Below are 27,754 nucleotides of genomic sequence, written 5' to 3' on the forward strand. Positions count from 1 at the left end.
ACTGAGCACAGAGGGAGTAACCAGGGATCTGGGGACCCGTGTTGTCGGTAACCGTTTGTTCGACACACACATTGCTAACGTAGTTAGATAGACCTTCTACATTGGCCACCTGATCATGAAGGCATTCACATCTACATCAGGGGAGGTCATTGTCCCCTTGTACTCATCACTCATTACACCTATGATTGGGTACAATGCCCCGTTCAGAATGTCTGTGACCCGACACCTGCAGCAGCTGGAAAGGCCCCGACAGTTCATCCACAAATGGATGCAGGGTCTCAGGAATATGTGTTATGCTGACCAACTGAAAGGGTTCCATCCCTATTCTGTCGCATACCACTTGCCCAGAGGTGACCTGTGCCTGGCATCCAAGGCCAGGTCGAACCCGGATTTGATGACTATGCTTCACCTAAAGAATCTAGATCCCTCAGAATCACAAGGGCTGGTGACGTACACCTTGGCACTGTCATTAATAGAACGTGCTGGTGGGACACATTCATCACCCAGACACTCGCTATGCTGTGGAACAACATCCCAGTACATGTGAGACAGAGCACCTGGCTGGCCTTGTTTTAGTATTTTGACAAGGATGTCTGAATTGCTTTATTCAACTAACCTTGTAAATGAATATTTACTTTGCCACATATTTAATCTTTACATTCCATTGATATATTTTACATTAGTCATATTCATAGTGTTTATCTCTATATATTAGGGTTCATTTATATTACTAGGTGTCTCTACTTCTATTAATATAATGGCACAATCCCTAGAACATATATATGTAACGTATACACTCAGACACTTGGAAAACATTATGTTGGGTCTTCTTTCATATTAATACATATAGTATTATTTTCATGAAGAATGTAGATGTTGAAGCACTGTCTGATTTACTCACTGTGTGCAATCTGTAACCCGAGTAGACTTTGTAGCTTGTTCGCCGTTAAGGCATTTAATTAATACTTAGCACATCTTATTTACTGCCCAATTAAGGGTGTTAAATGTAGTGAATTGAACTGCATTGTATGTATTCTGAAGAAGTCTGCTTATGAAGCAGACGAAAAGCTGCAATAAACTATGGTGACTGCATTTAATTCCTGGTGGTCTCTGGTGGTCACCGGCGTTTCTACGGTACCTCACTTTTGCTTTGGACTTTCTCATCTGGGTCTCTGTGTTATTTGTATGGGAATGTCACTGTAGTCCCTATGTGTATTACCTGTGTAATGCCTTACTGCGGCAGTGTAATTCCACCAGGTTTGCAGTTAGGTGCGCATTCTTGTTCATATGCTTGTCCATCCATGTGAATTGCCTACTGGACAGTGGTATAGGGCTGTACACATTTCACGCCTGCATTTAGCATTCTCCGGTGGATGCTTTGCATTATTAGTAGGGAGTAAGGCAGGTACTATGCCCACATCCCTCACACGGGCGGACAACGGATTATCAGCCAGACGACACAGAGCCCCATTTCTGCATACCCAAAATCCCATGGCTGCAACCCTCGACAGTACCCATTACACATCCTTCATGCGGGACTGGGATGTGGACGCCATGTATGGACACGCCGATCTGGGTATTTCTGTTCATATGTCCTGCATTTCATGGACTCTTGTCAGCAACCTTAAACACGCTGGTAGTGCATATGTCTAACTGTGCCGTAGTCACGGCTATATCATCATCTGTTGTTCGGACACGGCTGGAGTGGGTTCTGTGAGAATGTATTTTTGGGTCCTTCAATGGACACCAATGTGCATATGTCAAGTTAGATGTTGCTGGACTATGTCCAACTGGCCAGTGCTTTTCACTGCTGCTGTATGTTCCCGAATCGCGGATGTCTGTTTGACTACCCATTCTACGTGGTGCTACGTAACCAGGTGATTTAGTACTGTGAACAAATGTTATACATCCAAAGATGCTGGTTAGCAACTGCTTCAAATAAACCTCAGACATCCCAATAGGACATATCCCTCACTGTACTTTCAACATAACACCACCGGAACATGTTGATCACCTATGTATTCATTTAACCATGTTGTCTTCATAGGAGGGAACGCCATAGTTTACATATCCTACTTGACGTTGTGGGTGTGCCATTAGTATGTGTTCCACAGGTCGCGCATCTGTTCCGCTGTATGGTAGCGGGTGCTCCTCATTCTGTTGCTGGCAGATTGAGTGCTGTGTACGCCGGTGTTGGCACGGCGGTCCAACTTTGTATGTGGAATGTCAACTGTACTCCCTATGTATATTTCCTGTGTTATGCCTTACCGCGGCTGTGTAATATTCCCGGGTTTGCAGTTGCGGGTGCCATCTTGGCCGTACGCTTGTCCATCCATGAGAATTGCCTACTGGACACTAGTATAGGGCTGTACACATTTCACACCTGCATTTACCATTCTCCGGTGGATGGTTTGCATTATTACTGGAGAGTAAGGCAGGTGCTACGCACACATCCCTCCCACGGGGCGGGACGATGGATTACCTGCGAAACAACACCGAGCCCAGTTTCTACATACCCAGGATCCCTTGACTGCAACAGTCGACAGTACCCATTACACATCCTTCATGTGCGGGACTGTGATGTGGACGCACTTCTATGGACCCGGTACCCTGGGTAGTTCTGTGCATATGTGCTGCATTTCATGGACAGCTATCATCAACATTGAAGATGCTTGCGTTGCATATGTGTAGGTGTGACGTGGTCACAACAATGAGTTCACGTGGGTGATGACGGAAGCTGGCAGGCATTCCATGAAGTAGAATTTTTGGGTCCTACAATGGACACCACTGTGCATATGTAAAGTGTAGAGCTTGTCGGACTGTGTCCTTGTGGCCAGTGGGTTTGACTGATGCTGTGTGTTCAACAATCGCAGATGTCTGCTTGACTACCCATACTGTGTAGTGCTACAGGAACCATGTTTTCCGAGACCAGAACCCAATGGTGTACATCCACTGTTGCAGGTTAACAACCGCTTTAATTAATCCCCAGAGGGCACGGTTGGGGGGTATCGCCACTTTATTGTCGGAACAACACCTCCAGACTAGGTACATCACGGTAACTTTAGCCCGGTCTTACCGGCCATTTGCAATTGTAATTAGCAGACACGTGTCAATACATGTATAATAATACATATTGTCATGCCGAAGGTAATCTATGTTATTTGGACAATGGCTTCGGCTATTGGCATCCGTTGCTGTGAGTGTTGCCGGTTACCATACACATTGCTTGCTCAGAGGCAGACTTCCCAATTCTGCACATTACTGTGGTCTCCTTTAAGGAGCCTGAGCCAGTGGTCGACAGTACTGCAGCCACTGCATCACTCACATATGACGTCTACCAGTACCTACAGGACTGCATGAACCAGGCATTCCCTTACCCAACTGTGGTTCATTGTACCAATGCCAAGCATCCAGTGTGCTGTACCCCAGCCATACACAGGCTGTACAACAAGAGGAGGTGGCTACTATAAGGCGGAGCAGGCACCTTGTGAGGTATGACACCCTTGGTCATCATATGTGTAGAGCTACACGCTGTCATGACATGGTCCAGGGCACGTTCCACAGATATACCTACATGGACCTGGCTGACAATCATACCACCTTCATTTGCTATGCTCGACACCTAGGAGGTCACTCCCACATATGCTCTGACTGGGTTCACGAAGATGTGGAGTTTACTCAACATACACACATTGCCAAACTACGGCCTGACAAGTTCGGTGAGGACATCTCCACACCCTCCCCCCCACATAAGGGGATGTCTGTCCCAGCGGTTTGTGGTCCCCAAATGTTCTGTGACACACGGGTGGGACATGCTCTCTCCAGGGTAGTGGACATAGCATCCCTGAGACCAGCTGGTGACCCGACTGTGTACTCCACTATCTCATTGAGGAATTAGACCCACAGTTAGGACAGCTATTTCTTTGTAGCCTCACCTCAGGTAACGTACCCAGGGTGTGTCGCACGGCAACTGTAGTCCCACGTCACAGGGCCAATGCCTCCTCTGACCCTGGTTATTACTGTCCCATTACCATGAGGTGACCTATCTGCAAAGACATGGGGAGGGATCATACTGCGTCTCGTAGATGAAGGCATAGGGGACATGCATACTTTGCATCCAACATGGTTTGGCTTGTTCAGGGGCGGTTCATGCCTTTCAAGCATGGTTGAAATTTCAGGACAGTCACCAAGGCCATTGATGGGGGTCTTGCAGTCCATACAGCCTACCTCGACCTGGCAAAGGCCTGCAAGACATTACCCCCCTCAGGTATCGTTGATAAACCCATTGGCTGGGATGTGAACATGTACATCACAGGATGTGTTGTAAACTGTCTATGTAACACAACCCACGTGGTCATAGTTGCTGGCAGCATGTCAGACCTACTGCCTGTCACAAGCGGTGTCCCATGGGGCCCTTCCCTGGGTCCACTCCTCTCATACATCTACATTTCCACAGTACAGGCACACACAGGGGTGTTATGGGCAACATTGTTTGTAGATGACTGCGAAACAGGTGCCATAGTGGGACAGACGTCTGACACAGTTATCCTTCAAAGGGGCCTCCCAGATATGCATATCTGCTGTCAGGGACATGTCCCACAGCTAAATGCTAAGTAATGCAACATCATACCTGTCGAGGAGTACTAGGTCACCCCTGTCCAGCATATAGGTGGCTGTCCACTGAGCGCAGGGGTGTTTACCAGGGATCAGGGGACAGAGTTTGTCGGTCACCATTCGTTCAACACACACTTTGCTATCGTGGTTCGGTGGGACTTCTACATAGCCCACTTGTTTGTGCAGGGATTCACATCTACATCAGGGTAGGTCATTATCTCCTTGTACCCATTACGTGTTACACCTATGATTGACTACATTGCCCCAATCGGAGGGTATCTGACTCAACACCTACAGCAGCTGGGAAGGCCTCATAGGTTAATTGTCATACAGATGCAGGGTGACATGGATATGTGTAATGCTGCCCCACTTGTAGGACCCCTGCCCCATTCAGTCACATACCTGTTGTTTAGTGTTGACCTGTGCCTGACATACGAGGCCATGTCAACCCATATGTCATGTCTATGCTTCACCTACTGTATCTGTATCCCTCAGAACCACAAGGGCAGGTGACATGAACCTTGTCACGGTCATTAATGGGATGTGTTGAGTGACACATATGTCATTCGGACACTCACAATGCTGTGGATCTACATCGCAGTACATGTGAGACAGAGATCCTTCCTAGCCTTGTTCGGGGTATGTTGTCCATTGGATGGGAATTACAGATATAGGACGGGAATTACATCATTATCACTGCTTGACAGAGGTACAGCAATATCATAAGTATTTTATCTCTGGCACAGAAGGTTGGCAAAGTAATCCTAACTATGGTGTAGGGTTATGGCTGAACCTGGGTCGATGGCCTACCCTGTACCTATGGACGTATGAACCTATATTCATAGTTTGTCCCATTTACACTTGTCTATCCCCTATCCTCTTTCTCATGTGTATATTTCTGTGGCACATGATTGTCCTCTGTATTACTTGCAGGTATGCTGTCTACAGTGCACATAGGTCACAGTTGATGACAGTGTATCTGTGTCCCTAACACTGTGATACTGAGGACTACCACACATCCTTCACAACATTACATGCATATGTCCATTCTATTCTTCTTTGGCCTATGGGGGGGTGTTAAGGCAACAATTACACAAGTCCCTGTTTGTGCATGCTTCATGTTGGTGTTTGACCAGCCTCCACTGCAGTCGTGTGTTGGACGGTAGTGTTTCTGTGTGTTTGGCATGTGTTTTTATTGCCGGTACATGTGTGGGAGGTGTGGTTGGCACATGTTCCTCTTTGCAGGGACACCCATCCTGGGGTTTGTGTCATGCATCTGCACTTGGCACGTGCCATATGCCCTGTACTATTCCCACAGTCGTGTATGCCTTCATGCACTACTACTGCGTGTTACTGGCTGTTTGTATGTGGTACACATGGTGATTGTGGTGTTTGGCTTGACCTATTCCCATGCTAGAACATACACATCTGTCAATTACGTTGTTTAAATCAAACTGTAACACTCATTCGTCTTTTCAAAATGACAGTCAATAACACAGGAAGCTCAGATTAACAACGTTTTACTACTGTGCACCAGGAGGAAAATAACTATGCAGTACAAGTTTAGAGTTTTATCTTACTCTATACAGGTAACAGCTGTATGAGTATTGTGTTTGTAATCATCTTTTGCACACCTTAATGATGTGGTCAGTCACAGGGCATTTACATCACTATAGTCCACAATATTGTATTCCTACCACAGTGCTAAGGTAATGCTTATTAAATGTTTTCCCATGAGGATAGCACAGCCTTGCGAGCCACATAGTCAATTAGAATGTCCTTCAGTAAATTATGCTCTGTCAAGGTTCCAAGACTGTTCTGATCCGGTCGTCACTTCCTTTCCTACTAGGTTCCTTTGTCTCTCTGGTGAGCAGCTGTACTCTGTCTTAGATAGAGCTCACAAGGCCATCCTCCTCAGTGGAAGGATGACAGATATACCTGTACATACATTTATTATTCTCTAACCCAGCGGATGACTAATGCTGAATGACATACACCTGCTGCACTGGTTACTGCCAGGGTCAGGGTTCAATCACACTGCAGCTACACTACAGGCAATTACATGCATGATAACCTCTACTGCCATATTGTAAAATAGAATAATATGCATTATACACTATTTGCTGCTAAACTAGCACGTCATATATATGTTTAGCTATATATTTTGCTAACATTCTCCCTCCTTTGATTGCTTCTATTCTATCCAGAAACATATACAACATTATTTCATTCCCTAGCCTCTTCCTCTCTGGAACGTTTAACTAGGCAAGTCATTTGTTTTACATTTCAGAAAGGATTTCATTTTGTATTAACAAATACCACTACAGGTCTTGATAAATAGTCTCGGTTACAGATACGTCGACAGAGTCCCTGACTAATACTTACATGCAAAGTATCCCGCAACAGACACATGCTCCCAATATGAGCAGAACAACACAAATGGCAATCAAGATATTCAGTATGACTGAACCCCATCCACCAAATGGTTTGTGGAAATGGTTCGTCAGTGGGTTTGGGCCTGGTTCTGCCATGGATGACACCTGCTGTATTACCTCTAGGTGGGCGTTGATATTGTTCATGTTATGTGGTACTTGAACACAGCGGTCTTCTTTGATAAGCGCGCACGTACCAATTCTCGCCGCCAGGGTGCAGTCGTGCGCTATTACATTTTGTGACACGACAGTTCTCATTGCATCCAGTTCATCAGTCACAAGTTCAGAAGCGAAATGTCACATTGCTCATTCCTCCGACAGGTTTTGACAACTTCCTCTGTTCCCTGATTGATTTCACTACTCCATAAGCTGGGAGTGTTCCAGCCCAGGATATAACGCTGTCACTCAAGTCCATATGAGTCACTATTCCTTTATCTCTTGCAGAAGAATGGATTTCAGAACAGCTTCCATTTCACCCACTGGATTTGTGGGTCTCCGACTGTGTTCCCAGTTCTTGAGCTATATGTCTTGTAGTTCATTTCACCCAGAGGCAATTGTGCAGTATGTCATGTGACTGGAGCCAGATAACCCAAAAAACAACTGCCGGACCAATTCTCAGGTAACCATTGATATGCTTTTTTCCCACAAACAAAATAACAATATTCTACTTTACTACTGATGCGGGTTAACTCTGCATGTAACATTTTCCTGTCTATAACAGAGGACTGTTTATACAATTCAGGATGTTTCTGCACATCTTTCCACGTTGTTCTCATGCAGCTTCAATACAAATCATGAATGGTGCTACAACTACTACTGTGATCTTTGGCTGTTATATGACATTTGTAAGACACAGTTATGTTACAAATACTCCCACCAACTTGAACTGTATCATGTTTATGAAAACAAACAATTCCTTTTTGTGTAACAGGTAAGTACAGTGCCACTCTGTGCTGTGATCTCACAGGACCTGTATCAAAGTGTAAATATTCACAAGTGTCAATCTATCCCCAAGGGGACAACATACATCGGAAGTCCACCATATGATGTAGGTATGGCAATACAAACACAGCAATTTAAAATGTTCATAGTCTGTACATGCACACGCGTCATGCCTAGGTATGTGTTGAAGTTTGGATGCCACTCTGTGGCCAGTTCATCACGTATCACTATTTGTATCTGTGTACTTATATGCAGGTAAGGTCCCAGCAAATGTAAAGTCAACACAAACATGGTTAATAGGTGTATGATCAGTAGGACAGTAAACAAAATGTCTTTGTGCTTGCTTTGTATTGTTATACAGTCTGGCCCGGGTGATTCAGTCTCTATGGTATATCAGCTACAAGATGTAAATCAGACTTGATATCCTTTACCGGTTTGAAAAACTGTGAGGTGAACCCAGGACGACCTCTCCGCAAACTTTACTGCAGGAGGCATTGCCAACAGTACCTGGTACAGACATTCACACGTTGGACTAGGAGATTATCTTATTTGGATAACAGTGAAATACACACAGGATACTGGAGTCAGCTCTGCGTTAAACCGCTTGCTCTTTATCTGTAAAAGACTTTACCTGCAAAACAGTGTTATTGGTTAACAATCCTCTCATGTCACCTGCTAATGAGCCATCGACCTCCAGCTCTGCAGGCATGACAGCTTTCCACTCTGGCACATGATATGCCATTCCAAATACTACTGGAGGGGTCAAACACTTTACATTTGTAACTGTTGTCATGCTCAGCAATGCTAGAGGTGGACAGCAAATGCAACTCGTCTGGGTGTCACCCACCAACCTCCTCAACTTATTTCTCGGGATCCCATTGTACCGCACCACCAGTCATGCTGACTGTGGGTTGTACATGCAATTTATATTCATGGAAATGCCAGATAATCCCCCAGGTTGCTGGATTGTCTGGTTCACAGAATGTGTTCTATTGTCACTGTAGCTTCTTTACAGTATGTCAGATGTAGGGATACTTTATTTTACTGGGACCTTTGCCACTGCTGCTGCATCCAGATTCCTGGTTGGGAATGCTTCTACCAATTTTGATAATATATCTATAATCACTAAACAGTATTTCTTCCCTTCACATTTATTCAGCTGTATACACTCCAAACAAATAGTACGGAACGGTTATGGTGGTGTAGGTAAACCCACTACCTTCAGTTTAAATGCTCCCTGTGCATGCTGTTTACTGCAAATATGACACGCTGCTCATGATGTTTGTATGTGGTTCCTAATTACGTATGTTAGGGATATTCTGTTAACCAACTGTACCATCCCCCCTGTTGAGACATGGCTCTACCCATGGCTCAACACAGCCTCATATCTGAATACATTAGACGTTAATATTGGCTTTCTCACTGTGGATATGTACAGTCTGTCTTCAAGGATTGCTCCTCGTCATACCCACGTCTGCTTTTCTGCTTTCGTAGTTGATGTTTGCATTGTTTGTAACATTTCTACATCTAGCATGTCTGAGGATTGTCATTCCGCATTCAAAAGACACTTTCCAACTGTGAGGCTGCTTGTTTTGCAGCTGCATCAGCTCGTGCCTTACCTTTCCTACTGTTATCCTGTTGCTTTGTATGAGCTGCACATTTACATTTGGCTACTTTAGTGGGTAACTGACTGGAATCTAACGCATTCAAGATCAATTGCGCATGATTGATCGGTTTACCGGTGGATGTTATCATTCCCCTATTCTTCCACTGCTGCTCATAAACATGCACTGTACAGACAACATTCTGACTATCGGTATAAATGTCCACACATCAGTTTTTCGCTAGAGTACAAGCACGTGTTAAAGCTATCGATTCTGCTGCTTGAGCAGACACCTTATGCTGCAGGGGTTGGGCTTCTACAATCTCATTATCAATAACTACTGCATAACCTACTTGATTCTTTCCTGTAGGACTCTTTCTACATGATCCATACACATAAACTGTCACCTCTACATCATCTAAGAGTATATCAGTGATATCCTGTCTGTGTGGAGTTATTTCCTCCATTTCATATAGGCAACTGTGTGGTGTGCCATACATAGGTGTCGGACGTGACGTTGATAGGTTTAATGTTGTACAACGTTCAATCACCATATGAGATTGACTCAGGGGTATGGTCAAACAAGACAGATGTCTAGCACGGGTCAGGATGCTATTTTCTCTTGCAGCAGAATGATCGCAACTGCATGAGACACTCTCACAGTGAGAGGGTGGAATAATAACATTAAGGCCGAGGCCTGTACTGCCATGGGTGCTGCAACAACTGCCTGTACACAATGTGGCACTGACCATGCCACAGTGTCCAACTGCGATGAGTAGTACGCTATGGGGCGTTGCTTACTTCCATGCTGTTGCATCAAGACTGACGTCATATATCCCTGCTTACATTCTACAGTCTGACAACATCTGTTATGATTATTCGGGAGACCTAATACAGATGTTGAAGCTATCAATCGTTTTAGTCTGCAGAAAGCTGTTTCTGCTACTGGAATCCAGTGTAGTATATGTTGTGCTGCCATAGGTGTATTAAAGATTAAAGCAGACAATAGAGCAGATTCAAAAGCATTGTTTGGTAACCAGCTTTGACAAATGTTAGTCGGCCCAGGAAGGACATCATTCCCTTCTTGGTAATTGGCTTGGGTGCTTGTGAATTGCTGCCTTCCTATCGTCATGTAATGTTCTACCCTCCTTGGATACCACATATCCCAGGTACTTGACCTGTATTCTCTGTAGTTGCAATTTATGCTTGCTTAATTTATGTCCCTGTTCTGCTGAATATTTCAATAATGCTATTGTATCTTCCCTACATTGCTGCTGGGTAGGGGCCGCAAGCAGAATATCATCCACATAAAGCAGAACTTCACTGGCCCCGGGTGGAGTAAACACCGGTATGTTGCTAGCCATCTCCTGTGCGAATATCGTTGTACTTTCACAGTATCCCTGCAATAGCCGGGTATGGCTGTATCTGTTACCCTGAATGTACATGCAAAACAATACGGACTATCTGGATATATAGGTATTGAGAGGGAAGCATAGCTTATATGTACCACAGTAAGATACTTCTGTGCCGGGTTCATAGCATTCAATATAGTGTGTGTGTCTGGCACCGTCGGTACCCTAGGTATTATTACATGATTGACAGCTTGTAAATCCTGTACCATCCGCCATTCCCCCTTTGCTTTTCTATCAGAAGATACAGGGGTATTGCATGGTGAATAGTGATTACTTTGTAGATGGGGAATTCCCTCTGTGACTTTACAGATATCTTCTGGTGTCCAAGGCCTATACACTACAGGTGTTGGGTCCTGGCCTTCCTGTCCTGCATGAGGGTTCGGTACTTCAATTAATTGACAGATATCCTCACTCTGTTCTAGTGACTGTCTTCTTACTTGAGTGTCCCTAGGTATGTTACGAGTTCGGGATGTGGTTTCAATAGCTTCTCTTACATTTGGTCGTTGTGATACCTCTGTTGCCACAGGATAACGTGGGGGGGGACAAGCCTGCCCTCCCGCTTCATATCCTGGATGTGGTATCGGAGGTGGTAGGGGGTGGGGGTCTGTCGCTACTACTGTATTATTATCTTCTTTGTGTACGTATGATGCTTTCGCATTTCTAGTGTTCTGTTCCCTTCAGTTCACTACCTCAATCCACCTATGTGCTAGACGGATACCCAATTGTCGCTGTTTTTTCGCCTGCACATCTTAGGGTTGCCACCTTTTCAAATGCAGAAAGTGTGACATTAGTGTTAGGAACGTGTACTTTGGCAGGGCAAAACATACCCACGGCCAGTACTAAGGGCAGCAATTCACTTTTTGCCAGGAGAGCAACCTATTCTTGTAGCATTTGAGTTGCTTATTCCGTTTATTATGATATTTTGGTGTTTCAGATACAAAACTACTGTTTTATGCTACCATTTAAGGTGATATCTGAGAAATCTTTGTCCTAAGATATCAGGACATTTGCCATTTGTTCAGTTTGTTTGCAGGACACAACTGGCCAAAGAGGGACTGTCCCTCACAAAGTGGGACAGGTGGTTACCCTAGAACAGCTGCATCACATTTTCAGTGATTCCAATGTTTCAGTAACGATATTTTGTCTAATATACCATCAATGTCATATTTATTACCCCATTTTGCAGAATATCTCACATTATGTGCTCTCTGCAATTGCATATACTTCACGTCACCCGTCAAACGCGGATCACATGATCTGTTTGTGCACTAATCTCCCATATCCTCTACACGACTGTTACGTAACCCTTCTCTCGTACCGTGGTATCTCCTTCCCTGTACCCACTGTAGTGTCTACAATGACTATTTACTCTACTCTGTGTTCCCCTGATCTATGTCCAGATTTAAAACTACTTGGATTGGTCTTCGACCTGCTATCACAACTGTTAACAGAAACACAATGTAGTCTGGTCCCTGATCTACAATAGAGACAAAGAGGCAAACCCTCCTTACCTGAGCCTCCTGTTTATGACTGCACGTTTTCTTCTTGGGATCCAGTTTTCCGCTTTTCAGCCACAGATCAGACAGTGGACAGCCTCTTTACACACAACAATTCAGTCGGAGGTCTTTTCACTCCAGAAGAACCATTTAGGCAAATTCTCCTGAGCAGATGTCTAACCACCCATGCACTCTGACCTGTTGCTTACCAAGGGAATTCCGGATGACAAGGACCACAATGTCAAATAAGTTGTTAAAACCAGACTGTTGAAATCAGTAGGCTTTTCTAGGTGACAGTCAATAACACAGGAAGCTCGGGTCCACAACGTTTTAGTAGTGTACACAGGCAGGCAAAATAATATACAGTCCAAGTATGAGAGTTTTGTCTGACTGTATACAGTAAGCAATTTCTTTATATAGTGTTTACAATCAGCTTTTGCCCACCTTACTGACGTAGTCGGTCACAGGGCATTTCCATCACTATGGTCCGCAATGTTCTATACATACGTGGGTGCTGCGGTCATGCTTTTGAAATGTTTTCCCATGGGAATAACACAGCCTTGCAAGGCACCTGGTCAATTACAGTGTCCTTCTGTGATTGTAGATGTTTCAAGGACCCTGAACTGTTCCGATACAATAGTCAGTTCATTTTTTAATATGTTCCTTTGTCTCTCTGGTAAGGAGTTGTACTCTATCTTTGATAGAGCTCACAAGGCCATCCTCCTCAGGGGAAGGGAGGATGTTATGCATGTACATACATTTATTTTTCTGTAACCCAGCAAATAATTAATGCTGAGAGACATGGGCCTGCTGTACCGGTTACTGCCAGGGTCAGAGTTCGATCACACAGCAGCTACGCTTCACCAATTACATGCATGATCATTTCTACTGCCATATTGTACGGTACAATTCAATGCATTATATTGTATTTTGCTTCTAAACTGGCACTTCATATGTGTTTCTATATATATTTTTCTAACAACATCCATCCGGCCATATGCATGTTGTTCCATCCTTTACCTTGACCGTGTGTATTTGGCCATCCGGAAACGCTACTCTCCACATGTGATGTCCCACCTTCCCCTTCTGTGCCTGTGGCACCCTGTTAGGACGTCCTGTTTGGTAGGCACATGTTCCGCTATATGTGTTTGACTTCTCTGCATAGCTAATCATCGATGCGGTGGTTCACTAACCCGACTTGTCCACATGTGTAGAGTTATGTGCACCGTGGCATGTGCAAACCTATATGGTTTGGACGGGTACATACCACATGCGGGATGTACACATTCTGCAGACACATTCACATGCAGCCATTTCCATATCTGTACCTGAGGTGGGTTGGTGACATGTGGGGTACATATTTGCCCGCGTGGCACTGCCTAACACAATACTTCTTACCACATTTCAGGTATGCCCATTGTGTGTAGGTGTGTAGCTGCACAAGGATGCTAGCTGGTTTGGGTGCACAGGCATACATGGGTGGGACTTACATGCTACAATGGGGCTATTGTGTATTACATCTGCATGCATGGGTTCTGCTTCTGGATATTACACTTAGACATCGCCGTCCTGTGTATGCGACAAACACGTTGCTGGGTGTGGGACATGTTGCTATGCACATGTTTGCCTGTGTTTAGGGTATCTTGGTTCCTTCCTGTTGTTATGTCGACACAGCTACCCGGCTGTGTACTCTCACTACTGCTTGTGACCATTATGGTTGACACCTTTTCCAATGCCCATAGTGGGACATCTTTTGTGGAAACATCAGATTTTGCAGGACAACACATACCCACAGCAAGTGGAGTTGACAGAACTTCACTTGTTTGCCATAATATATGCTTATTCTGTTAGCATTTGGGTTCCTTATTCAGTTTCTTATGCCATGTATGTGTTTCATATACAAAATATATGTTTTATGCTACTATTACAGGTATATTGTGGGAATATTTTTGCCAAGAAATCTCAGGTCATTTGCCATTTTTTCGAGTTTTGCCGGGACACAATTGTCCAATGAGGGACTGTCCATTGCAAATTGGGACAGCTGGTAACCCTGGTGACCATGCCCATGTCGCTACTGGGGTTGCCACCTTTTCCAGTGGCCAAGGTGGGACATTTTCGGGACTCACATCAGATTTTACAGGCCGACACATACCCACGGTCATTATATAGCATAAAACTTCACTTGTTTGCCTAAATGAAAGCTTATTGTTGTAGCAGTTTGGTTGCTTATTCTGTTTCTTGTGACATTTAGGTATTTCAGTTACGGAAATAACCATTTTATGCAACCATTACATTAAATATGGGATATCATTATGTCCTACGATCTTAGCACATTTGCCGTTTTTTATTTTTTTATCGGAACACAACTGCCCATGGAGGGACTGCCCCTCACAAAGTGGGACAGGTGGTAACCTTAGTCGCTACTCCTATGTCGGTGCAGTGTGCTGACATGCTGTGGTACACCTTCTTTGGGTATGCCCGCTGACGGTGCATTGCGGGACAAACACGGTGTTACACGTATCCTTTGTTCCTTGGACGGGTACACTTAGGGCTTCGTGGGTTGTATTTGCTTCTCCGTGTTGTTGGGACGGGTACTATGTTGCATACTCTACGTGTGTTTCATTCTGCACGGGCCCTAGCTGCTGCCATTACTATTATGGGCGGACCGTGGCAGTCAGCACATTAGGTTGCTCATCGCCTGCCGGCTTAGCCACGCCTCCAGACACATCCTACTTGGGCTCGCTCACGTACACTACGCACGTGTCTGTGGTTGCGGCGCGCTCTCATTACTATGCATATGGCACTACTACGCCGACTATTCACTGCACCGCCGGCGCAGGCCTTACACCGGCCTTGCGCCGAGCTTCATGAATCCTGGGGTGTATGTTCCTTTTTCACCAAGTTGTCTTAAGAGTTGACTGTTGACTTGCTCATTCTGTCACAACAGTCAATAAAACTTCCGACAGTAAAAAAAAATCAAAGAAAATGATAAAAACTTGATTTGTCTTTAAAATAGTTATCCAAGTTTGTTTGAAAGACACAAAATGTATAAGAAGTTATGTTCTTGTTAAGTTTGTATAATTAAATCTTGTCAAAAAGAGGAAAATAAAGCAGTGCTTGGACTTTGTGCTGTTAGCAGTTTGCCATCTTCTATTCTGCTATTCTTAATAATGCATTTATCTTTTTAAAAACTGCAATCATAGCCAATGCAAATAGAATAATGTGTCTTGGTCGAACTTAAAAGGCTGAAAATGGAAAATATCGAAGTGGTTGTTAAGCAAATTCTTTCCCTGGGAAAGAATTTGCTTGGCTGCTTCAGTACTTTGCTGTTTGTGGCACTGTAGTGCAGTCTCAGAGTTGGTATATTTATGCAGGGGAGTGTGGGGGGTGCAGCCCGCAACATCAGGGGGTGTGGGAATGTTTAAATTAATTTTTATTTTTTTATGTTTTGTTGGAACAGTGATTTTTTTCCCCTGGAAAAAAATCACTGTTCTGACACTTCTGCATTGTAAGCTTTCGCTTACATATGGTTGATCAATCACTGTTCTCTTTTTTAAGTGTTCAGAGACCCCTTTTTCTTGTCTTATCCAACAATTCACACTACTTTCTTTTTATTATTTTCATACACTGAAACAAATACCTATATTTTATCACTTATATAATAATCATTCATTAGGTCCCACAAAATTTCATGCTGTATCCTATCAAATGTTTTGCTTAAATCATCTACCATAATTTTAATTTCAGTTTTCCTATTCATTATATCATGTACACTTTCTCTCATTATCATTAATAATTATTGACTTGCTTTTCCCTTTTTTATTTATTATATTTTCTAGTCTTTTCTCTATGATTTTCATAAAAATCTTATACTCAGAATTGTTTAAAACTATTGGTCAGCAATTCCTTATGTCAGTCTTTTTCACTTTCTTCCATATGAGTTTCATAACTCTAACTCATATTTCTTTTTCTCCAACATCTTGCTCTGACCATTCAGTACTTTCACAAAGTACTTATTCTGCCAACCTAACGTCTTTATACATGTAATATTCAATCCCATCCAATTCTGTAGTGGATTCCATGTTTACAGTTTTTAACACATTATTCATTTATTCCACTATTTTTCTTTTTAATGTTTCATTATCTTTTTGTTATATTTTAACTTTCCACTTTTGTTTATTTTCTATCTTATCTTGAAATTTCTTTTTTATATATAATTTTATTATGTTCCTTGTTTCATCTTGAGTTTTAACACATTCTCCTCTCTCATTTATTATTTCTTTTATTATTGCTTTATTATATTTTACAGTTTTATTCAAATAAGGTACCACCTCTTCTTTTTTACCTTGTAAAAATACATTTGCTTCATTATAATCTTCACTTGCTTCATCTGGTATATTATCTTTTCTCTCAAAAAAAAAAATATATTTCTTATTTCTTACTAAATCTCTAAATGCCTTATTGCTTACTTCATTATACTTTTCCTTCTCTTCATTTTATATTTTGCCATTCCAAAAATATTTCTTGTATATTTCTTTAAAACTTATTCACCAAAATGTCATGTTTTATAAAATTCTGCCATACCTACCTGATCTCACCATAATTGCTTAACCATTTTTACCTTCCTTATTTAAATATTTTTCATTTAATCTTTTAATGACTTTACCTATTATTGAATTTCTATCCACATAACCAAATGATCTGACAATCCTGTAACTTTTACATCCTCTTGTATAAGCTTCAGACTTTCAGAAATAATAAAATAATCTATCTTTGTTCTTAAATGATTGCTTCTGAAGTCCACTGTTTATTGTCCCATATATATAATTTTCCACTTTTCATTATTTCTGAGATTATTTTAGCATCAACTTCTTCTTTTGTCTTTCTTAGATCACAGTTAAAATCACCCACTGATATTAACTACATATTCACACTTTTCATAATCCAGGATTCTTTTAAACATCCCATCTCTTTCTTTTTTGTAACATATGCATAAACTGCAATAATTCTTTGAACCTGATATTCCATCTCGCACCTACAACTGATACCCTACCTAATATTATTAAACAATAATCCAAGATTCTTATTGATGATATTCGTATGCCCAAAAAAGTTTGTTCCCTGTATTCCAAATAATCTTACTTCCCCAAAATGTTTCTACTTGTAGTCTCTCGCACTCTTTTAAAATTATTGAATCTTCAAGTATAATAATATTCATAAGAAGTGTATTACATTATTTCAATACATATATTCTTCTTTTCATATTATTTCTGCTAGTCACATTTATTCCTAAAATTCTCAGCTTTTTCCTTTATTATTTTTTTACCTATTTTCCCTTTGGTACCATTTACCATTTTTGTTTTCTTTCACACTCAAGCCCCTGATTTTCTGCTTCCTATCTTTTCTCTTTTTCCAATTGAAATGTTTCTTTCCCTTAACCATTCCCCAGGTCATTTCTTCATCACTTGTTTCTACCATTTCTTATTGCCCTTCTTTTTCTATAATGTTATGTTTTCTTTTATCACCTTTTCTTATCTCATTATCTGTCTTTATCTGCTCTTCCTGTTCTTTTTCTTGATCTATTTCTATCTCTTCCTGTTATTGTTTTTCTTATTCATGCTCATACTTTCAACATGATGTATCCTTATCTTCTCTATTTTCCTTATAATCCATCTATAAATGCCCTGTTTTTTTTCACATTTCAAACATTTCAAGTCACATATTTTCTTCATGCTCTACTTTCTCACAACTATAACATTTTCTTTTGTCACATTTGTTAAATGATCACTCTTATCACAGAAAACTATGTTTTCTATTGTTCCCAATATTTCACAGTGCCTTTATTTCCTTCTACATTCATCATACTTGGATTATGTACTATTTTGCTTCATTTTCAATTTTTAATATACCACATTCCCAACACAGTCCACAAACCTCTATTATCATACATTTTTACAATGTCCATAATTTGCATACAGTCTTTAAATAGTCTTTTTCTATTTCAGTTCAGAACTGAACATAGACTTTTTGTCTCTGTATTAAATGTTTGTACAACATATGACTACCATGCATTACAGTTTTTCTTTAATTCATATTGTTCCAGTAATGTTTCCATATACTGCCTGATTCAAAAATAATGTCACACAAAGTATCTTTATTAATATGAATAAACATTCTTACCTCTTTAGGTGAAACACCCTGTAGTGCTATTATATTTCCAAAATGTCATACCTATCCAGTTCTTTCTCTTGTTTGCCAGTTTTCTTGCTAAATATTTCATCCTCCTTGATTCTGTTTTCTTTTCTACTTCTCTTCTTTGTCCTTCTCACTCTGTATCAACATACTACTTCTTCTCCTTTCTTCTCACTTACTCCACTTCTTCTTCTTGTATTGTCTCCATAATGTCTCCCATGAAGTTGCTTTTTCAATTCCTGGCTCACTTTGGTTTATCAGATCATGCAAATAAACATCCCACAACCCACCTGATTGAAAAGTTGTAAAAGTACATCCAGACTGACACTCTGTTTTCCCTCTGAACAACAGCTCTTGAAACAGAGCTTCTGAAACTTGAGAATGTGCAACCACCATCACTGTACTCTCCCACATGCACCTCTCCCTTCTCAGTAAGCCCTAGTATCTTCATTACTGGCTTGCAAGCTCTTTCTCACATCCCCTTCCCTTATTTGCAAGGCTCAATTGCCTTCAAATTAAACATAACCTCAGGTCGATCTTCCCTTCAGGTATTTTCCTCACTCTCCTTATTCTTGCTGAATAGCTCCTCCCTACCATTAATGTTAGCAATATTTCTTCCTGCTTCTCTGAGCTACCATTGTGCCTGGACTGGAAGCAGGAAGTGCCACAGTAAACAGTGTCCCCATTCCAATGAGTAGGGTAAATTCCAATGGCCAGGCCAATCTTTTTCTAGTTGTATAAATACCACCTCAGGTCTCCCATGAAAAGAGGCTACTAGCCAGTGGAACTAACCTGGTCAACAAAGGATAAATACATAAATGAATAATGCCTCCATTGGCATGTATCTGTACATACACATGCCACAACTAAAATTATCATTGTGATGGCTTACTAATATAATGCAAGGTCTAAACACCATATCCTACATGGGCCATCTGAAAGTCTTGTCACTATACTCAGTATCCTACTGAATGCTATGAGGTCACCTACATCTGACATGCAACACTTCCTCTAATCCAATACTAATGGACTTACTGCACATTAGTAAGTCAAATGGCTTCAGAAATACATGGTGTAGGGCTCTAAACCTCTTCTGCAACATCAAAAGCACTTATTCAGATAGACAGGTGCAGCTCACAGTGGATGCTGCTGTTCTTGAACACACTCCCCATCCACATAAAATATGCTTTTGTTACTATTCCATGTCTGTGAAAGATTGACGTTATGGGCAATCTCAGACATAGCCACTGACCTGTGAATGAGGACAATCAGCCATGTTTTGAAGGTATATCTGGCTGTCCAAGGTAATCCCGGCCATGGTGTGAGGGTTGTAAATGAGGATCATTGACTGTGTTTCCAAGTTGTATTCTGCATCAGCTGTAATATTTGACAGTGGGTACCATTATGAGTGGCCTGCTGCCTATATTTGTGTGACCAGCAGATTGAGAACTCTATTGGTAGCAACGTGTGTGCCTTCCAGCAACATGACCCTTTGGATCGACACCACCATGAAATGTTGGTATTGTGTGTTTATGTACCAGATAAGGTAATTATATGAGCTATTTGGATGGTGCACATACAAACTGTATAAAATACCCTACCCAGAAACTGTAGAAACCCTCCTTGTTGATATATCAGATTTCATATGGAGCAGGTGCAAACTTGATAATTGTATGAATGCAGTCAATGACCCTGAACCTCAGAGAAATGGATTAAATCATAGAATGCTTCTATATCATTGATTCTGTTCACCCCAAGCTATGTAAACTAAATATGCTTCTTATGCTGCAACATCTCATCATGGAAAAGTTGTATTCATGAGGCTGAGGACTGTGAAACGTCTCATGATTCACCTGTCAGATGCTGAAATGTCCCCAAAGCAAGAATGTTCAATGTGCACAAGCCTTGGTGTTTACTGCTGCATGCAGTCTACACATCCTCATCGATTACATTTGACAATGGCATTTATCTACTGATTTTCATATTATGTCTCTCGCTACAATGCAGTGGTTTGACTATGTCCCAACATATAGGTGATCATATGTCAGCTGTTGATGAGTGGAAGCACACAACATTTTTGAAATTGGCTTTGGAGCAGATCAATAATTCATTCTGACCAGCTAAAGAGTAGCCACTGCCTAGCAAGTATCTGATTACTGAGACTTTATAGTAAACAGATAAGCTGAAATGGATCATTGTGTAATTTTTTCTATGAGTATGAATTATGCTACCATGCTTGATTTAATCATTTGCATATGCAATTCTTCTCATTGCCATACTAGCACAAATTTTCATGTGACTGTCTTCATTTGACTGAGATGAATACCAGTCTATTTTATTACTAATGTCGTCATGCTACTTCTTTTTCTCTGAATGTGCCTCTTAACTGCACATCACTACTCAGCATGCTACTTCACTTAACGCTGTAAACTATTTGTTTCTGAATGCTGCTTTTGTTAATCTTATCACTTCCATTAGTCCAGTCTAACAACATCATTACTTCATTAACTTAATGTGCTCCATCTTCTGTATTATAATTTATAGGTTCATAGGTTGGTACTAGGCTATCAGCCCTAGGGCCTATACAATCCTAGCCATAACAATTCCCTGGATATTTCTTCCCACAATATTTACTTCCCTGGACCCCTGTCTAGCATGGCAACTGTCATGATCCCTGGGGTGAATTTCCTATCTCCCATCCAATCGTCAAGGTTCCTTTTGAAGAGGGCCAAGGAGGCGCTCTGCTTGACATGTATGGGTAGTCTATTCCAGAGTATGCGGAGTCTCTGGGTCAGGAACCTATCCCTCCAGCATGTTTTGTTCATTGTGATGACAAGGTTTAGATCCCTGGAGCGTGTGGCTCTGAAAGATTGGGATTTCTTTAAGTGGAGCATGTCCAGCAGCTCAGGGTTTGACATGGCCTTGTATGTTAAGCAGAGATTGCCTCTGAGTAGACGATATGTCACAGAGTATAGCTGGAGTTTTTTTTAGATGGTCAGCACAGGGCATCTGCTTTAGGCCTGTGGTTCTTTTAGTGAGATATATCTGCGGCGTTTCCAGCTGTTGCAGATATCTTGTGAGGTATATACCAAAAGAGGCGTTGTACTCTATAATGGGTCTAATGAGGGATGAGTACAGTGGGACAATGGCCTCCTTTTTTCTGGATGAAAAGCTCTTAGTTATGAGGTGTGCCACATAGAAGGATTTTCTGACTGTTGTGGTGATGTGGTTATCGAAGGTGAGACCACTGTCCACCTGTGTCCCCAAGTCTCTCATCACACTTCTGGTGATTAGTGTACTGTCACCTATGTGGTAATTCTTGGGTACATGTTTTTTCCCAAAGGGGATAACTATACATTTCTTGGCATTAAGCTTGAGCCCATGACTTTGGCACCAAGCATCTGTTTCTTTAAGGCCCTTTTGTAGAATATCCACATCATTTGGTGATTTAATAATGGCTCCCAGTTTGCAGTCATCTGTGAACTTTGTTAGCCAGAGTCCCTTAGTGTTGGCCTGTACTTTAGAGAAGTAGATGCCAAACAAGAGCGGTCCCAGGACTGAACCCGGAGATACTCCACTTGTCACTTGTCTGGTGCTGTATTTGGAGCCGGCTACTTTTACAGCCTGGGTTCTGTCAGTAAGCCAGTTGGCAAACCATCAAGTGACATAGGGATTTATGCCCAGCTTAGTAAGTTTATCTATGATTCCAGAGTGGTGATGGTGTTGAAGGTCTTGGTGAGGTCCAGATAGGCTGTGTGGACCGCCTTACCCTCGTCCACAGCTCTGGAGACTGATTCGATGAAGTCAATCAGGTTCAGGAGGCAAGATCGGCCCTTCATGAACCCAAACTGGGTGGGGTCCAGTGTTTGAATGTTGCCAATGTCTTTGTTTATAAGTTCCATCATAATGCATTCCATGTCCTTGCAGATCAGGCTCGTCAGACTGATGGGACAGTAGTTCCCAGGATCCAAGGTGGATCCCCCCTTGTGGAATGGGATAACTGTAGCTGTGTGCCACTCAGTGGGCACAAAGCCTGAGGTGAGGCTATGATCAAACATGACACTTAGGTGAGGTGCCAGTTCATTTTTTAATTCATGTAGTACACAGCTCGGGATGTCATCTGGTCCCATTGATGCTGTATTCTTAGCTTTGGAGAGTGTGGTTTCTACCTGTGTGGCCGTGATTACTGGAATTTGGCAATCTTTTGGTATTGAGATGGGCCCTTTAGGGGGTGAGAGGGCGGTGAAGTTGGCACTAAATTGATCTGCCAGGATATTGGCAATATCCTTGTGATCAGAATATCTAATGCCATTCTGTTGTAGCCCAGAGCAGATCTGAGCATTGCCATTTAGATTGTTGACATAACTATAGAATGCCTTGTGGTTGTCTTTGGAATCTTTGGCAAGTTTATTTTCGTAACTAGCTTTGAAGGATTTTATGAGGGATCTCAGCTTTTTACTGAGGCTGGTAAGGGAGTTTTTTTGCATCTTGGGATTTTCCTCTTTTCTGCAACAGTTTTGTCCTTCTGTTGTATAGTTTGTTTATGGCAGGGGACCACTATATTGGCTTCCTTTTTTGGAGGAGAGTGTCTTGGTTCTATTTGGGATGGTACGATTCATGCATGAGTAGATGTGCTCATACAGTGCCTAGTGTAGGATTCAGCAATCAAACTTTCAGCTCAAGTTTGCATGGGTGTCATGAAGTTTGTCACTTCTGACTTGAGTAGCATGAAGTTGGCTTTGGAGAGGGTTTTTACGGAGGTTTCCTTACTGGGGTTAGGGGTGGGATGTGGATGTCAAGGGTGATTAGCTTATGGTCAGACCTGACCAATGAGGGGGTGACCACTGGTGTGGAGCATCTGTCTCCCATGTTGGTAATAACCAGGTCAAGGATATTGGAGCCCCTGGTGGGACAATGGATTATTGATCCAGGGTGTTGGAATTTATGAATTCCAAGAAGCATTGGGAAAAGGTGTTGGTACCCAAGTAGTTTTCCCAGTTAATGGCAGGGTAGTTGAAATCTCCCTGTATTAGGGTGTTTGGTTGTATCTTAATATTTTCCAGTATGTTTAGAAAGGTGTAGTGAGAATCATGGGGCATGGTGGGGGATCTGTACAAGCTACAATTTGGATTGCAGTCTTACCTAGTGATAGTTGCACCTGGAGAATTTCAGATGCATTGTGTTGGGCAACTAGCCTGGAAGTGTGAATATCCTTGTTGAATATGGACACTCATCCACCTTTAGAGTTTTGGTCTTGGTTTGGTGGCTGAAAAGTGTGGTAAGAGTTGTAGCCTGGTATTGCAGGGGTGCTCTCTGGAGCCTTGAACCAGGTCTCAATTACTGCACAGTTAACGATGTTCTCCATTTTTAGGAGTGGCTCGAGAGTGTGCATTCTGAGGTTTAGACTTCTAGCATTGAGTAGCATTACCTTCAGATTTTGCATGCTTGAATCTGTTATGGTGGTGGTTTTGCCCTTTGAACCTTGCCTAGAAAAGGCACTATAGGGGTGGCAAGAGCTTTAGCCAGTAACCTGAATCCCAGGGGCAACAGGTGCAGACCATCTCTGGCAAAGCATCGTGGTTTGTCGATCATGTCGTCCCAGGCAGACAGATACTTGATCCCCTTTGAATGACACCAGAAGCTTAGCCAATTGTTGAAATCCATCATTTTGTCCTTATACTGTAGTATCATTCCGGGCTAAGACAGGATGCTACTAAGGGCTGGGGTCATACCTGCCTGGGCCACATGATCCGAGAGCTCTTTCATGTCTCTTTTCATGTATTCCAGGGAGGTATGTCTCAAGTCATTCACTCCAACATGGACAATGACAGAGTTGTATTTGTACTTGTTGTGGAGTGACTTGAGTGCATGCATTCTGTGGTGGATCCTGGCACCCGACAGGCAGCTGACTGTAATTTTCTCATTGTTAAGCCTGGTGAGTGGGACATCAGTGTGCCTGACTATAGAGTCACCTATGACTAAAGTGTTGGGTACATTTTCTTGTGTAAAGGGCTGCTGTTGGGTGGCACACTGGTGTTGTGAGCTATGTGTCACTTTGTTTGTGACTGGTGTTTGCATTTCAGCTTCGGAGGTCCTTGTTGCTTGGGCAGGTTAATGCTAAGGGCCTCCGCATATGTGGGTTTAGTGTTGCTATGTGTGGGTGTTGATGGTGTGGGTTTTGAAGGGCTATGTGTTGCTTGAGGTGTAGTGCAGGTGTTAACCTCCTCCTCTTGTCTGTCTAGCACAATCTTGGCTAGAGAGAGAGCTTTGCTTCCAGTTTGGCTATGTAAGTGCATCTCTCGCAGGTTGTAGTGTTGGGTGGTAGGAGGAGAGGGTTGTCTGTGTACGAGGAAGTTGCTGCATTGCCCCAGTATGCCCAGATTCACCAGGTGGACAGGATTTTATCACATTGATTTTTCTCATTCCATCTTTTTAATCTCTGTCATATTTTCTCTTTCAGTATTCTTCATAGGAGTCATTCGTTTGAATTTTTGCAGCTGTCATTTTCTGCTTGTACTATTTTCTACTAATTTGCTGCACTCAATGTGCTATCCAGTTATGAGAATCTTCATTATAAGTAGGAGTTTTGCTCCTTTGCTAATACACTTTGTGCAAATAGTTGTCAGGTATACTATTTACACTAGTGTTTGGAATACTGAGAAATCAGTTCTACAATTCCAGGACTCAAACCAGATATGTAGCCATAAATACTGTGCCCAATATTCCCACACATCCAAGGGCACATTTTCTGAAGGACAAGTGCTTAATATATTTCTCATTACTGCAGATTAAAGCCTAATTAGTAACCCACACTCCATGTGCCTGTTGATCAAATGAGTAAGTCGCTCAGCTGTTACATCAGTCTTTAAGCTGTCAAAATATAAATGCTTAGTTTTGCAAATATTTATCAAAATGAATGCAAAAACAATTTGCTTTTGCATTATACATTATTAGCAAATCCTAAAAGTCATTTTTCTTTCGTGTGTGCATTTTGGGCATAGATAAAAGGTTCTATATAAAACCATTTTTGTCATTTTTGCTAAACCAAGATGCAAAATAACTGTGGCAGACACTCACCAGTGTAGGCGGCTGTTTGGAAATATGCCATACGTCAGACTTATATTACTGTTCATTTCAAAACAGAATGTGATACCTGCACACAATTAATGGATTAATTGTAACTGCATGAATATTTTCTGCTGTACAGCTGTGAATCAGTTTATCTTTTTTCTCCGTGGCATATTCTTATATTTTAAGCATTCGAACCTCTTAAACAATGACTTATTTTATAACTGTATATTGAAGAACTCTTGACACAAATCATTTCTATGAATATAAAATAAGAAAGAGAACCTGTAATACTAATCAAGCATTGCTGTACTTCAAACATTTTACCTTAAAATGTAATTATGAATTCAGCTGTTATTTATTTCTGTATTAATACTGGATTCATTCTGAATGTTAAAAAATAAAAATGGATATGCCCACAACACTCCGTCCATCTCTTCTGTGTTGTGAATTCAGAAAGGGAAACTGGACATTTTGGTACATAGAATGCAAACATATGAGAGAAATGGCTGTATACATTAATATTAAACCTGCACAGTGACTGATGTGTGTCATGATAAAAATCTAGCTCTTAGGAGTCACACTAGAAGCGAGGTCATTGCATCCTGATTAACCCCTTGAAAATCAAGCACTGAAACAATACATACAAAAATTAAGTATAATATTTCATGTGGTAGTTTACATACAGGATTTCATATGTTTTTGATACAATATTTGTTGACACATACATTATCGCAATTGTCTGCTACTTATCTTAGTTTGTTGATGTCACATTTTATCAAACTTTGCTGTCTGTGCTATAATGAGTCCTTTGAGGTCATGTAACTCAGGAAAAAGAAAGAGGAAGAGTTTATATATATATATATATATATATATATATATATAGAGAGAGAGATACACGTATATTTTTTCTCCTGTCTCCAAGTTTATGAGACCTCATATATCAAGGCAGTGGGAGGCTGAGCTCCCATATTTCTGGGGTGCAGGAGATGGAATCCACTGCAAAAAGGTAAATATAAAAGGTATATAAGTTCTGCGTGTTTTGTTATGCAAGTTTGTACTTTTACACTCTGGGGTTTACATATTTTAGTTCTGATATCTTGGGGGAGTGACTGATATATGTAGTGTGCAATTTGTCATCATAGTTCAAAACTATGATAGCAGCATATACCCACTCATCTCAGCGTCAATGAACAATCAGAGACTTGTTAATCTACTTTGTTGCATATGGTTGGCATTTATTTATTTTTTTTTAACCAGGTTAGTCCCACCAGGCTAGAAGCCTCCTTTCAGGGGAAGACCCAACTGGTATTTCTACTATTAAGGGAAATTTGACAAATGCATCAGGGAACTTCCTCTACTCTTTTTCATAGGTGCCATGGGATCTTTTATGTCCACATGAGCTAGCACCAACTCAAGTAGATGGGGCCTCAGTTTAATATCTAATCCAAAGGACGACACACTCAGGAGTGTAGCACCCCCTTATACTCCACTGCCAGTAAATGATCTACCAGGTGTGGGGATAGAAACCACAGCCTTCTGCACCAAAGGAGAGTATGCTACTTGTTGTGCGTCTGACTCTTTCATATTCCTACTTGCAGTGCTATGACTTAACAATAGAAATAAGGTTATGCAAGCATGACAGCATGAATCTCTCCATGTGTAGAGCCATCATCATACCAGATAGGTATACATGCTCAACTAATGTACCAAAAAGTAAGATATATATAGCCCCCTTAGTAGACTTTACAAAATGAGATGGAAACACTTAAAGAAGAACTTCTTTATCATATTTAAATGGTCTATGAACTGATAACCTTGATATACATAAACTGCTTGTTTTGGCAGTTATTGTACTCTGAAAACCATGACTGGAATGTACGTTGACTATGGATTGCTGAAAGATGATCAAAGAGATGGGATACTGGGACACTTTTAAAAGGGTTGCAAACGACTAAAGGTCTTCTTTAGTAACGTGTTTAAAAGGAAATAATT

Source organism: Protopterus annectens, chromosome 4.part0, assembly GCF_019279795.1.
Source record: "Protopterus annectens isolate FY-2018-M chromosome 4.part0, PAN1.0, whole genome shotgun sequence".
Taxonomy (NCBI): Eukaryota; Metazoa; Chordata; order Ceratodontiformes; family Protopteridae; genus Protopterus; species Protopterus annectens.